The 14792-nt window shown below is 39.8% G+C and overlaps 1 protein-coding gene across 2 annotated transcripts in view; it reads left to right on the plus strand.

Annotated features, from left to right (window-relative positions):
- The window catches only part of PDE8A (phosphodiesterase 8A), a 197406-nt gene that overhangs the window by 46651 nt on the left and 135963 nt on the right, over positions 1-14792 (plus strand). The gene's annotated exons all lie outside the window — the stretch shown is intronic.

Consider the following 14792-nt stretch of genomic DNA (forward strand, 5'->3'; position numbering starts at 1 on the left):
TGCACTTTAGTCACACCCTGCTCTGAATGTAGAATTATTAATTTCCTCACAGGCTTTTCTGTGGTGCTCATCACTATAGTATCTGAGTGCTTCACAAGCATTAATTAATTTATTTTAACAACACCCCTGTGAGGTGAAATGGTATTATTATGGGAAACTGAAGTACAGAGTGACTAAAGTAAAAAGTATCCACTAATTTTGGGTGTCCCACTTAAGCAGCTTCGGACCTGATTTTTCAGAGTACTGAGCAATGTATCACACCTTATATGTTCAAAACAGAGCTCCCATTGACTTCAGCTGTGAATGCCCAGCACTTCTGCAAATCTGAATCCATGGTATCAAGTCAGGCACCCAAAAAATGAGGAACACACAGCTAGTGACTCTTGCGAAATGTTGGTTTAAATGATTTGCCCACCATCACGTAAGAACTCTTGTTGCAGAGGCAGCGACAGAATCTAGTTCTCCGGGGCAGCATTCCGCTGCCTTGGGCTGAGACCATCTGTTCTTTTCCTGCAGTCCCCTGCCTCATTCACTATGTACCTTCTGAGTTCTGCAGCAAATGAAGCAGGGGACCTAAAGAACAGTCTCCTTCACTGTACAACCTTGATTCATCCCCAGAATACTGTCTGTTCTGTGTGTTGAATGAGGCTGGGGGTCCTGTGGGGAAAAAATGTGAACATGTAATTAAAGGCTGTATCAAAATGCATAGGCACAAGGGGGCCAAATTAAGGCTGCACAGGCAACTTAAATTCTGGCATGTCCTAACTTTTAAAAGGCACTTTACTTTGCAAACTTAATGTTCTTTTAACATAACTTCTTGTATACGTGTAACAGTATCTGCTTCGATAGGACATCTATTTACTATCATAGATATTTTTATGGGAACGGTACAAAAGAGTTGGGTACAAGTCAAGAAGGATTCGACTAGCCTGCAAAATGCATACACGTTTTCTACTTTGCTGTGTTGCCGTTGATTGACTGTGTCCTTTTAAAACTCATATTGAAGTAAGACCATGGTAAGTGTCCAATTTAACGTTATATTAAGGAATAATTTTATCTTGATGAGTAGTTCTCTTTGTTAGAGTTTTAAAAAATGTAAATCTTTCCACATCTCTTCATGTTAACAAGTGTCTTGGAAAATGGGGGGCAGGGAAGGTGGGGAAGCAATGTTAAGTACTGCAGTAGTAGGAGAAATGCTAAATTAGATTATTTTGTTAAAGAGGAAGTTGCTACATACTATACATTTCAGGAAATCCCAAACGGTACGTGGGTAGAAAGAAGAAAAGGAAAAAATAATTTAAAGAAACCAAGTTCATGTCAGTTTTCACTAGGCTCTGCAGCTGGTGTGCACCATATAATTACAAAAGGGTAATATTTTAAATAATAAGTGTCTAACCTAATTTCCATGATTTTGCTCAGCTTTGCATTGCAGTTAATAAAGCAATCTGTACTACTACATGTTGCATTATATAAATGTGCATTTAGAGATATTTAGTGCTACTGTATTTTCAAAGTACGTTAAAAATTGCCTTTCAACAGAAAATGATCTTTAAACATTACTAAGTCCCACGTTTTCATTGCTTAAAATTACCAAAAGAAGTTGGCTTTGCACTCCACGCTAATGGCTTATACATTTTGCTGTCTAAAGCTTCCAGTTTTTTTTAATTGGAAGAATTAAAAATGCTGGTGTAGGATCTGACCCTTCAGTCCTTACTCAGGGTAAACTCTGAGATTTTTTTCCAAGAGTTATAAATTTTTAAAATCCTGAGTTTGTAATAGAAAGGCTGACAGTCATTTTAAATGTAGGCTGATAATAATAATACATGATACCATCATGGATCTGTGGACTGCTTGTATCAAAAGTATGCCCATCTGGTTAAGAAAATACCAACTGGATTTATTAAAAATATTATGACTCTATTCCAGATATCATTCAACTTAAATTGGCTAACTATATTATGGAAAACTGAGCCATGACTCAGCCAGATAATCAGTTATTCTTCATATATACAGTATTTTCAGGAATGTGTCTCTCCCATCCCCTCTGCTGAAAGCTACAATATGTGGAGCATTGAACTATGGAACAGTAACAGAGAGCATTGCAGCCCAGGATAAATGAAATACCTTACATCATAGTTAGTTTATTTAGAGGGGATAAACTGACTAGCATGTCACAATGAGTAGTATCTTGTTTTTGGCTGGATCCACTGTTTGCCATGAACTTGTGAACTAACTACAGTGTCTTTCTTTTTAAAAAGTCAAATTCAGAAGTTTTCTGAGCTTGTGCTCCAAGAGAAAAGAGCAGTAACATTTCTAAGACCTGTTAGGCTGAAAAGAATTTGGGTGCATTCCTGCTCTCATTGCAGTTTTGCCATATACTTAAATAGGAACAGCATTTGGCCCTTATAACTTTATGGCACATGTAGCAGGCCGCGCTCCAGGATTCAGCTCATAGGCCCCAACCCTGTAAGGTAGTCCATTCGCGGTAGTCAAATCAGTGGGGCTCTGAGCGAGCGCAGGAGTTCATGCTAGTGGATCGCATGTAAGATTGGGGCCATAGTGAACTCAAAGAACAGACTGAGTGGTGAGGTGGGGAAGGGTGGTTCTTTCACATTTCCCTCCTCCTTGTTAATACCTTTCTTCAGATCACTTGAACATTTTAGTGAAGACCTTACAGTCTGGGCGGGACAGCAACTCCATTGAAAAATGGAGTAATAGTTGCTCCGTGGATTGGTCAGCATAAGAGCTGACATCATTCTGCATGGTTGTCTTTTCAGCATAAATATGCGGAATTTCATCTCCTATCAATTACTCCTTGCCAGAGCCCAAGGCACGGGGAGGAGAGTGATAGTTTCAGATAATACATTTTCATCTAGAAAATCTGAAGCGATGCAATTTAATGAAAGGGGAGGGGGGGAAGAGAGCGAGAGCATCATAATATGGCATTATTACAGTTCTTAAATTCACCCTTACTTTTTAACAAACTATTAATTTGCCTCTTACCTATGAATACAATATTTTTATTATCAGAGTTTTTGGGAAAGAACTGAGAGCAAAGAAAGTCCACAAGAACTTTTTAATTTTTTTTAAAATGTGGTGTTAATGGAAGATGCGAGTGAGATGGTAAAGGAGACTGAAGTCCTCTTCTTATGCACAGAATTGACATTACGCTGGCAGCAATGCAAGCTTCCCTTCTACTGCCCATCAGTCTTCCTCAGTTCTGTTCTGGTGACTAATCTCTAAGGGCCAGAAAATAGTTCCACCTCCTTTCTCATTCCATACCTGACCTCTCTGAGGAGATGTCGAGCGAGGGTGCCAGTTGTGATGGCACAGATAGGACTGTTGTATCTCTTTAAAGGTGAATGCAAAAACTGCTGGCGAGCAGGGGGGAGGGGGAAATGTTGACAATGATTGTTTCAGTTTAATGGGAATGATGTCTGAGTACTCAGTTGAAAAGACTAACACGTTCTCTAAAGACTAAAAATCCCTCTATTCTGACTACCATAATAGTTCTGAAAATTAAAATATAATTAATGAAAGATTTTAAACTATAAAAATCACTTGCATTATTGTGAGTGTTTGAGCTGGATCCAGGGGTGGAATTATCACATCTGTATTTTTCAGTCTTTCTATTTAAAAACGGGTTGCTTTTTTCTGATAGTTGCCATACTTGTATAGTTATTAAGTAATTGACAGGATTGTGTCAGCGTTTTAGACTAAATTATTTGGATTTAGTGTAGCTGGGGATGGGATATTTTCACACAGATTAGTCCCTAACATTTAAAAAAAAATAGTTTCAAAGGCCAGTCTTTTTTTACTATTGACCTTTACCTTCTTAATCTCTAGGGAGAGGGAGGTTGGAAAAGCAGAGCTGACTTTTGCAGCTACGATAAACAGGCATTTATCAAGAGTAGTCTGCTCAGACGCTGGATTGTGGAAGCCCACAGCATCAGATTTCAGGTGAATAGAGCCCTTGCTGAGGGCTCTATCCACCAGAAAATATTTGAGGTCTTTCAGGCTGTTGAAGCCCTGGAAGGTTGCAGATCTTAGTGCCATAGGAGGCTGATTTATGTAGGGAAAACTGTCCAGTTGTAGAAGCCCAGAAGCCCTAATCCATCAGACTGTCAGCTCGCTCACATTTGGATAGTGACCCCCTCAAATTCATTCCGTCAACAAAACGCTTGCCAAAATTCCCTTATCACTTGCATTTGAAAGTTACTTGGGTTTACCAGATAAAGTGGTGGATAGAAATGGAGGGAAGAGAGCCTGGGATAGACACAGGAAAGGAGGAGGGAGGGGGAAATGTTGTGGATATAAACAGGGCAAAAAAAATCAAAAAAGGCAAAATGCCTTGCAGGAAAGCCAGAAAGTGTTTTAAAGAGAAGAAAAATGAAAAGATTAGTGTCAAAGTGGATAAATCAGGACACTGGACAAGAATGATTTAAAAAAAATTAGGATACTGCAGGAAAAGTGAGGACTGGTAAGAGAAAAAGGAAGGTAGGGGAAAATCTGTGTGTGTATGTGTGTGTGTGTGAGAGAGAGAGAGTAAATATTATATACACACTAATATTTTATAGACTGTGACTTCTAAAACATACATAACTAGATGGGGATTTGTCTGTTTCTAGAAATAAATCTGAGTGTTCCTGGCTTTTGGTCAGGGAGGAGACCTCAGAACCTGTTTCCTTTGAATGCTACAGATCACACTCATTCTCTCTGAAGATTTGCCATGGTCAGCCCCTTTCCTCCATGTTGGCAGCTATGGACATTCATTTTAAGATGGATTGAGACCTTAGGAAACATGCCTATAAACATGGATGATATTTATTTTAATTCTTCTAAATCTGCTTGAGTGGAATAATACTAAAACAGACTTCTTGATTCAGAGATATATTGTTCTGTTTTGCCAAGGCTGAAAGTTATTCTAAGTTGAAGAACCGAGTTATCTAATAAGAGCAGTTGGAAAAAAGTTCAAGAAATATTTCTGGGTAGGAGTAAGGAATCTGTTTAAGAGGTGGATGGAATGAAACAGATTCAGTAAAGTCAAATCAAGTACAGAATAAAAGTGCAATTACATTGCAAGTTTCTAATCACATCATAAACTGCCCAAATGAAGCATCAGTGATTAATGTGAATAGTCTTGAGAAGAATTACAACCAAGTGGTATATCAGCCTTCAAAAGTCTCATAAAAATGTATGGTCTGAGCAAAAATTCTACACTCCTGCTCTTTACCGTGGTGATTGATAATGGTGAAAAAAATCTGTCGATGACTTCCTTTCATGTCAAAAAAAGTAACTCGCCCAAGGCGAGTGGGAAATTAGGATTTTGCCAGGCTGCAGTATGTGCACAATTCTGGGTGAGATTTTTTAGGAAGGTTTTTATTGTAGTTACAGGTGGTGGAGGCAGCATTTAATTTCTTTTGTTTTTCTAAATCAGAATCCAGGAGCTCATGATTTCCATGGTAGCACTATCCTCCTAGGAGGAGATACAAATAAGTAATGTGTTGCCAGGAATGTTGAAGCAAGTGTCGTGGGCTGAATATTTTGACTAAACAAAGATTAGATTGTAAGCTTCTCAGGGGAAAGACTGTCTGTTCCGTGTTTGTGCAGTGCCTAGCACAATAGCATCTGGGCTATGGTTGAAGTCCATAGGCATTGCCACAGAACAAATGACTAGTTAATAAAGTGGTGATGGAGTGGGTTGGTTGCCCTGTGAGATCTCAACTCCTCTTTTGTGGACCTCAGTGTTGGAATTTCCTTGACATAAGCTTCTAAATGAAATACCTTTGTTTTCCTTGAGGGATTCCACTTCAGTTGCTTATAGTATCTAAGGTCTTGAACCTACAAAAGCTAAGCACAAGTGTGGGTGTTTACAGGCTCTGTGCCCGTAAGTTAATATTGACATGGTTGTCACTAACCTAAATAAAGATCCACTGCTGACTGACATCAGGTTTAAAACTTTTTCTATACTGTATATCTGCGTGGTTTTGACTATTTCTTTTTCTGGCACCTGTAAGGTTATACCTACCTTTTATTACAGTATTTTTGAACAACTCTACTTAACATATGTTAACCCAAGCACATGCTGCCTGGTAAGAATGAAAAATGAGGACATATTTTGCTCAGCTGTGCAAAATACCCCCCAAACCGGGCTTGTACAAGGGAAAACAATTTTGCATTCCTGTTATTACAGGTGAATGCTCTGAGCCTGCAAACACTTAATAGATGCTTAATTTGTGTAGCACATGTGTAGTCCTTTGTAGTTAATCGTGTGCTTAAAGTTAAGCACCTACTAAGTGTTTGCATGGTCAGTGCTAACTTATTTAACTGCAAAGCTCTCTGATTTTATGTTCCCCGCAGTTTACTAAATCTCTCAATACATGTTATACAAAATGAAAGAGATTTAGGAGTTCTGTGGTAATGAAGCATTGATGATCAGGTGAAAGTAACTTGACATAAACTCCATATTCTACATGGGAATATAGGAGTTGCCATACTGGGTCAGACCCAAGGTCCATCTAGTCCAGTACCCTGACAGTGGCCAGCACCAGACGCTGCAGAGGGAGGTTGTAAGAACCATGCAATAGGAAGATATGGAATAATCTGCCCCCCACATTAGGTTTTATTCTTATATTTAATAGTTAGAGATTGTATTATGCTCTGAAGCATGAGGTTTAATATGCCTGCCATAAAATCCATCATTAATTATACCTCTGGATATTCTTGATAGTCATTTGAATCCCTTCTTGGAGCAGGTTGTTTTTGGCCTCAGCAGCTTCATGTGGCAATGAGTTCTACAGTCTAATCACACAGTTTCTGCACAAGTATTTCCTTTTATTAGTTTTTAATTTCATTGCCCTAGTTCTTTTGTTATGAGACAAGGAGAATAGAAATTCTCAAGTCTTCTTTCTCTATAGACCACACATGATTTGATATGCTTTTATCATGTCCCCTCATATTAATCACCTTTCTAAGGTGAACAATGCCAAACTTTTCAATCTCTCTTCATATGACAGTTTTTTTTCCAGGCCCTTGATCATTCTCGCTGCCCTTCTTTGAAACCCCCTTCCCGCACACACACATTTCTTTTTTGAGATGAGATGACAAGTATTGCATTCCCTATTCCAGGTGATGGCCAAGCCATTGACTTAAATAAATGCACAACAGTCCGCATATTACTTGTCATTCCATTTGTATGCAACCCTAACACTTTTTCTTTTTCTTTTTTTTAACTTTTTTTGGAGGCAGCTGCACATCAAGCAGAGGTCTTCACCAAGCTATCTGCCAGGATCCCGTTTTTGAATCAGTACAGTTATTTTAGACCCTTGGTAAGGCATATGAATAATTTATTTTTTCTCCCCCATGTGCCTTTATGATGATTTGGGGAATCTCTTGTTTATTTTTACACTTTTAGCTATTTGAGATCTATTTTAGCCCATCTAATTTCCCTCTTATTTATTGCCTGATCTATAACCTGCTGAAGTAAACGGGAGTATTTCTATTCACTTCGGTGGTTTATGGATCAGGCCCTTAATCCCGAGGTTAATTGATACTGCTTTCTAGGTTACTGGATATTGCTCCAGTGGAGTTAAATCAGGGAGGAAATTTTTGGCCCACGTATCTGAGAGTATTTCAGAATAAGTTCTACTGCTAGATGGATTTTTTTCTTTTTTACGAACAATATCTTCTCCCTCCCTTCCCAGACTAGGACACTGGTGTAAAAACATAATAAGACTAATGCCCAGGTTGTGTATGGGGAAACTTAACTGTATTTCTTAAGGATAGGCTTTTACACTAAGTGCAGAGTTTGCCCCAAGCTTTGGGAAAGGAAAAAGGGCAAGTCTAGGGTCTTAAAAATTAAGAGACGTTTGGACAGTTAAAAGACAAAAGGCCTCCAAGTTACTTGTTTTGGAATTATTGCAGGATTAGGTAAATGTGGGGAAAACGCTGCCAGAATGGAATGCCAGGGAGTAGAGACTGAAAAGCATGGTGGGGCCAACAACATGTAACGCTTTGGAAGCAATGCTGCTGTGTTGTTCTGAGCTTCGTACACATTGTAAGGAGAGTGATCACTTTACATAAGCTATTACCAGCAGGAGAGTGGGGTGGGGGGAGAGAAAACCTTTTGTAGTGATAATCACCCATTTTTTCATGGTTTGTGTGTATAAAAACGTCTTCTGTACTTTCCACAGTATGCATCCGATGAAGTGAGCTGTAGCTCACGAAAGCTTATGCTCAAATAAATTGGTTAGTCTCTAAGGTGCCACAAGTATTCCTTTTCTTTTTGCAAATACAGACTAACACGGCTGTTAACTCTGAAACCTGTACACATTGTTATGTTTCTTAGGGATCTTTCTGACTGCATTAATACAAGCCATTGGTGGTATCTGAATGCTGTTGCAACCTTTTCCCCGTTCCAATGCAGCCTGTGATCATTGAAATAATTAATTTCCAAGTTGGTACATTATGCTATTCACTCCTAAATGCGGAATGCATTTTGACAGAAATAGGCACTAAATTCATGCTGAATGTGAACTCTAAATTCCATTATAATCTGGACATCATAGTCCCTCGCTGAGAATTAAACTAGATAATTAGAGAGGGTATTGTTCCTAATCAAAATGGCCATTTGCGTTCTATTCCAAGAAAATTAGAGACTTTCACAAGTACAGCACTTCTTACTCAACAAGGAGTTGTAAAATGTCAGTGTCTGAAATGCTCTAGGTTTTGTACTAGGAGTCTTTGTCTGATCTGTAATCAACATTTTAGGTTAGGGAAGGATAAGTGTTTGCTCTGGATAGTTAGGCCGCCTAGCCCCAGTGCAGAGTTCAAGAGAGACATTCATGAGGCAGAAGAATTTATATATGATGACTTCATTTGTTCTGGACTTTCGGAAGAGAATCCTAAGGTCAAATCTATTTTGAGTCTGAGAAATCTCTTCTCTTTAAGTGCTGGATCCTGCAGAGTGCTGAATGCCTCCTGTGGTGTGCCAAGTAACCTCATCTCTAGCACCTCTTAGAGAGGCACTCAGCATCCTGATGGGTCACTCCTGTGTCTGTTGCAGGAACTGTTTCCTCTTTCATTCTGTAGTCTGTGATTCTTGTTTTGTTTTCTCCTGCCTGCTGTACTTGTAGGACGATAACACCCTGATTGATGTACTGATAAGAGCAAAAGGGAAGTGTTGCTTCCTTCAAACTGATTTTCTCTGAGCTCTACTTCACACTTTTTCCTTTCTTGAATGGGAAGAAAATATGTGAAGGGTGCCCTTCAGTGTTTGAATTTTTTCTGCTTTTGAGATCTCTTCCAGAGGGATTAAACCCGCAATGGTGCTAGGACTGCCTGCCTGGAGTAGTTAATTTATAAGTGAGAAAATGTCTTTTTGTTCATTTTGTGCCATAGCTTTGGAAGACAGGATTATGTTTCATCTTCACCAGGTTACAAAAGAGAGACTATAGGTGCTGTTCCAGACACCAAGTTCTCACTAATTCTGGGGAAAGAAGGGAGTGGGGATCGGATGGGTATGGGCAAAGAGGATCATATAATATGATCCCATTCGGGGAGGGCGGTGGGATTTATTGTCATCTTTTCCCACCCAAACACCAGCACTGGCATATCTTCTACATCCTGCAACAAGGTAATGTCAGTACTGCTTATTTCATGTTATAATCCTGGCCTCGTAAATGAGTGGGAGTTTTGCCATTGATTTAAATGGGAACAGGCTGGCCCTTAAGGGAGAACTTGGAAGAACCAAGGTTTTGATTAAAGGTCTAAAACACTTGAGTAGTGTGTTTTTAGGCAATCAATCACAAGATCATAGATATGGACTCAAAAATAATAGCGTCTAGGCTCATAACTTTTTTTTTTTTTTTAAGTTGTAGCTGGAGATTAGCATGTGGTGGAGGAAGCAGCTTTAAGTCAGAAAATTGTTTTAAGTTAGAAAATGTTGCCAGTTCTGTTGGAATTTTATTTACGCTGTACTTGATAGATGTTCTGATTGTCAAAAAAGAGTATGCTGAACACAGAGACAAGGTAATAAAAACAATCTAAGAGCTAGAGACGAATAGAAAATACCAATAAAAATATTTGAAATACTCTTTAAACAAACAAAAGCCAAACAAGCTGCATTGCCACATAGTACAGTGTCTCGCTGATCTCTTCAGTCCAACGATATAATGATAAATTATGGAGCGTCTGTGCCCAAAGGCCACTTCAAAGACACCCTATTCATGTTTAAAATGCTAGTGTATTTGCAGTCTACTCTGCTCCTCATCACTTTAGTTTTGGCGGAATAGCAAAGAATTGCCTGCAAACAGCCCTCACAAGATGTCACAGCAATCAGAATGTAGAGGGAAAAAACAGTAAGAAAGGAGTATTTTGGATGGAACATAAATGTGGGAAAATATATCTAATTACAGAGCACTCTTGGTTGCTGTACATTTTAAACAGCCACGACCACTGCGAGTTCTTTCCTACATTGTAAAAGCAGTTACTTAACTCGTTCCAATTAACTCCCTCTCTTCCCAGACAAACTAATCAGGGTAAATGTCTTCCCCCAAATTATATGCCAACAGGAACAGTCTCACTGGTTCTGGCTCAAACTACTGAGGGCCTGGCCTTTGTGTTTTGAAAACCTGGAAGCTCTGACGTCATGCACACCGTGAATTGCTTTGACTAAACAATCTTATTAAAAAAACGCAAAGGTAACTGAAGCAAATCTTTTCTTTGAAGAAGCACGATCAGTTAAGTGCTCATTTCCTCTTTTAAGCCTTACATTCAAGGGGCAAAGACAGGTGGTCTGATAAGAGTGAGATAAGGCTTGTTGAGTCAGTTTACCAACTGATTTGGCAAAAAAGCAGTGCCTTGTTTCATGCAATTTTCCGAGCTTATATCATTTGTATTTGTTGTACGAGAGATTGGGTGTATAATTATCTAATGTAATCATGAACTGGTTTTGTATGCACATGGTAAATTGATATATTTACATATTTTCCATGAATTGTAATATCACTAAGGTAAGATCTCCTCACCTACGTAAACTGCTCCTGCTCATTCTAATGCTGTGTCTCAATCTAAATGGACCTCTCTTGTAATGAAAGTGAATCGAAAAAAAAGCTGCAGCTGATTTTCCAGATGTGGCAGTAGTCTATATGTTGATATTATCATAAATCATTTGTATTGCAGCAATGCCTAGGAGTCCCAGTCATAGATCAGAACCCCAGTGTGCCAGGAGTTGTACAAACACATTACAAAAAGACTGTTGCTATGCAATGATATACAAATAATTTTTCAGTATGTTTGCTACCATACAAATTTCTCACATTTTCTTAATATAAATGCTTGGGTAGGGCCATGTTATTGGCTTGAAGCTCCTGCATGTAGCATTAAAAACTAATTAAATTGTCTCAAGACTAGGTGGCACACATCTGTCTGCTGATGAGGTACAACAATTACCTGTTTCAGAGTAACAGCCGTGTTAGTCTGTATTCGTAAAAAGAAAAGGAGTACTTGTGGCACCTTAGAGACTAACCAGTTTATTTGAGCATGAGCTTTCGTGAGCTACAGCTCACTTCATCGGATGCATAGCATATCGTGGAAACTGCAGAAGACCGGTCTTCTGCAGTTTCCACGATATGCTATGCATCCGATGAAGTGAGCTGTAGCTCACGAAAGCTCATGCTCAAATAAACTGGTTAGTCTCTAAGGTGCCACAAGTACTCCTTTTCTTTTTAACAATTACCTGTGTTCTCAATCCTGGCCTCCAGTTTTCTGGGAGAATCTTTATTTTGAACTGACCTTTGAAAGATGCCAAACATTCCACATGTACCCCAGGGAGAACACACCTTCTCTGCAGGTGGATGTATAGTTTTGTGTGGACATTCCACGGACACCAGTGGAATGCTAATAGAGTGATGATGCCAGAGCTGATTAAGGAGTTAATAAAAGTGGCCACTTATTAACTCCTTAGCATATCATTTGTAGTTCAGGCCAAAGTGCAGAAAACTTTTGCAATGACCAGATTTAGTGGTTAATCGAAACCCTTATAATTCAGTCACTTTCTCTGCATTTCCTTCCCAGCTCATCTTGAGAGACATTTAAATGCAATATTCCGGTTGAGAAAACAACCATGCAGCTGTCAGGAAAACGAACACTTAAGAGTCCTACAGCAGCATTATCTTGGGTATGTTGTATGTATTGGGCTAGTGTAGCAAAGCGATGACACACCAGCGCGGCACCTCCTGCTGGTTATCTTGGGAATTAGCTCTTTTCCAGCATACAGAGCACCCTCTGCAGGCCGGTATCTTGCCTGCCACTGGCCCCCATGTCCCTCCCAGACCTGGTGCCCCTTTACCTTGGGGTGCTGCCCCCTGGTAGTGACCCCACACAATCTGGGTCTCCCCTCCCAGAGGAACCGCCAACCCTCTATCCCCACTTTGCCTCAGTAGCTACTGCCAGTCATCATCTAGCCCCTGCTCAGTGGGGCAGACTGCAGTCTGTAAACCACTCATCACTGGCAAGGGGGGTTTTGGACCTGCTGCTTTTCCCTGCAGCCAAGTACCTCTCTTTAGACCTTGAACAAGGCCTGCAGCCTGGGGAGTTGCCAGGCTGGAGTTCCCCGGCTCCTCTTGTCTTTCCCCAGCACTTCTCTACCCCTGGTACCCTGCTCCCAGGCAGCTAGGTCCTTCTCTCTCCACTACTAGAGAGAGACTGACTCAGCTTCTGGCTCACAGCCCTTTTATAGGGCCAGCTGTGGCCTGATTGGGGCATGGCCCCAGCTGTGGCTGTTTCCCCAATCAGCCTAGCTTTTAACAGGAGCGGGGTAACTGCCCCACTACACCTAGATTCCTATGGTTCCACCCATCTGAAGACTGTAGTGGGGTTGCATGAATGTAACTGTAATTAATGATATGAAATATATATATTGTGATGTATGGGTCTGATCCTATACCTGGAAAGCCTGTCATTGATTTGACTTTAATGAGCTTTAGATAAAGCCCTAAATATACAAGACACTTTACAAAGCATAGAAAAACTATACTTAATTTTTCTGGCAAGGCCTACACCCTCAAAAAAACCCCTCCCCCAATGTTAAGACTATTAAGACTCCAAAGAAATAAAAGCAGTCTGAGAGTTCACCTCCCTAACTGAGCTTTTTGTAACTGGTCAACCACAGTGCAGTACACTTGAAAGAAATATGAGGTACTGTACCATCTTCACTTGGAAAAACATGGGAGCATCTATTCCCACCCCCTCAAGCTTTCCCACCTAATTTGTGGACATGACACCTTTTTATCCCAAGAAGTCCGGAATCACCTGATTATGATAAACACCTCTAAAATCCTGGCCAAAAATCTGAAGCAGCTTCAAAACTTTCCCTTACCTCCCATTTTAGAGAACTCCCAGGATTTTCTGTGGGTCAATATGACTCCAACTTTAGAAGATGGGAACAAGAAGGATCCCAACACGTCCATATTTTTTTTCATGAGAAAATAATGAGCTTTCATGAATTTAAGGATAAGTTTAAGTTTCCTTCTAGAGACTTCTGCATATATTTGCAAATGAGACAATTCTGATGTCAGTTCAGGAAAAATCTCCCCCACAAATGGAAAAAAATCTTCCCTACACTAGTAAACTTTCCTACACTGTCTACAATAGGGTAACTTTCTAAAATGTTACCAGTATTGCTAATACCATTTCCATTGGTGTTGGCAGGGTTGGGCACTGGTTTAGAAGGGGCATCCACTGTCACAGGTGTTAACACTATCTTGAGATTCTGTTCAGAGCAGGAGTAAGGGCAAAATTCTGGCCCCATTGAAGTCAAGTAGGAGTTCTGTGATTGACTTCAATGAGGTCAGGATTTCACCTTGAAGGTTACAATTACAAATCAGCTGCCTCTTCACACTAGAGCTCCCACCCAGTGTTGCTAATGAAATTTCATACCAAAAAGTATTACATACTAATAGCCTTAGTTCCCCCCCCCCCCCCACAAATACTATGCTATTGATACTAACTGTTGCACCAACTTCTGTACAAAATGTGCGTCATTTAAATTCAGTACTGGACTATGATGGATACAAATAAAAATGTGCAGAATCGGAAATGATTTCCTCTTTTAACAGTCTTTCTTTGTAAGATTCATTAGCAAAATATGTGCAGCACCAACCATTTCCTCTTACTTTACATGCTTCCTAGAGTGTGAAAAAATGAAATAGTAATTCACTACCTAAAACATTTTAAACTAGCATAAATATTCAGATTATTTTTCTTTTTATCATAACCATCAGGACTTGATAAGGTCATTCAACACCACCTATCCTGAGGACTAAGCCTAGTAGCCAGGTTCTAAGGTTGCGGTACTGCCACATGCCCTGCAGTTTAAAGGAATTAAACAGTTGTACAGTGTTTATTGTGTACTCCATTGTAACACTGTCAAATTGTAACTTTTGCAACCGTTCCTGTGCTATATTTTTTCATTTCACTCCTTTTTCTTCCGTTTTTTCATTCCTTATAATAGATCAGGTTGTATACAAGTCCCCCCTTTCCTCCCAAACCACCACCACCTTTTACTTTTGGCAGGTGTGGGGGAAAGAGAGGATGTTTGGACCATCACCAAAGTGCTGATGCTGAACCCTGTGGAGGGCTCCATTTTTTTTTTTTAGTCTGGCTGTTAGGTGTCTGATAAACTTGAAGCCTCCATTGTTTCTTGGCTGCTAGATGGAGTAGGAGTATTCTCCTGCCCCTGCTTCCCATCTGTCTGCTGTGAAGATGGTGGCATTATGTTTTAATTACCATAC

The sequence above is a fragment of the Chelonia mydas genome, chromosome 10 (assembly GCF_015237465.2).
Source record: "Chelonia mydas isolate rCheMyd1 chromosome 10, rCheMyd1.pri.v2, whole genome shotgun sequence".
Taxonomy (NCBI): Eukaryota; Metazoa; Chordata; order Testudines; family Cheloniidae; genus Chelonia; species Chelonia mydas.